This window comes from Bison bison, unplaced genomic scaffold (genome assembly GCF_000754665.1).
Source record: "Bison bison bison isolate TAMUID 2011002044 unplaced genomic scaffold, Bison_UMD1.0 scf7180017864314, whole genome shotgun sequence".
In the NCBI taxonomy this organism is placed as follows: Eukaryota; Metazoa; Chordata; class Mammalia; order Artiodactyla; family Bovidae; genus Bison; species Bison bison.
In genome coordinates this window covers 1,048,449-1,049,046 of record NW_011494886.1, presented here as the reverse complement: position 1 = coordinate 1,049,046, position 598 = coordinate 1,048,449, and positions in this window count along the sequence as shown.

Below are 598 nucleotides of genomic sequence, written 5' to 3'. Positions count from 1 at the left end.
GTTAGAAGTTCAAAACCAAGATCTCAGGAGATCTCTCTCTCTCTCTGAGTCTCTTCCTTGCTTCTGGTAGCAGCCGTTGATTGTTGGTGCTCCTGGGCTTTGCAGGTACACCACTCTGATCTCTGGCTCTGTCATCAATGGCATTGTCTCTGAGTGTTTCTGTCTCCCCAGCTTATGAAGACACCAGTCATTTTGGATCAGGGTTTGCTCTATTTTACCTCATCTTAACTTGATTACATCTTCAAAACCCTATTTCTCAATAAGATAACATGCATAGGTACCAGGGGTTAGGACTTCAGTATATCTTTTTTTTTTTTCTAATTTTATTTTATTTTTAAACTTTACATAATTGTATTAGTTTTGCCAAATATCAAAATGAATCCGCCACAGGTATACATGTGTTTTGAGAAGTTCACAGTTCAATACTTTATACCTGGGAAATAGATAAATTAGGAGACTTTGGGCTGTTCCATTCTCAAGACAGTTATAATAGAAAACAACAAAAATATGAGTTGTTTCATGGTTTTTGTTTTGTAAGTTGTAAAAATTGTTGCATGGTTACTACCTTATAATATTTCTGCTAAGGACTAGAGGAAAC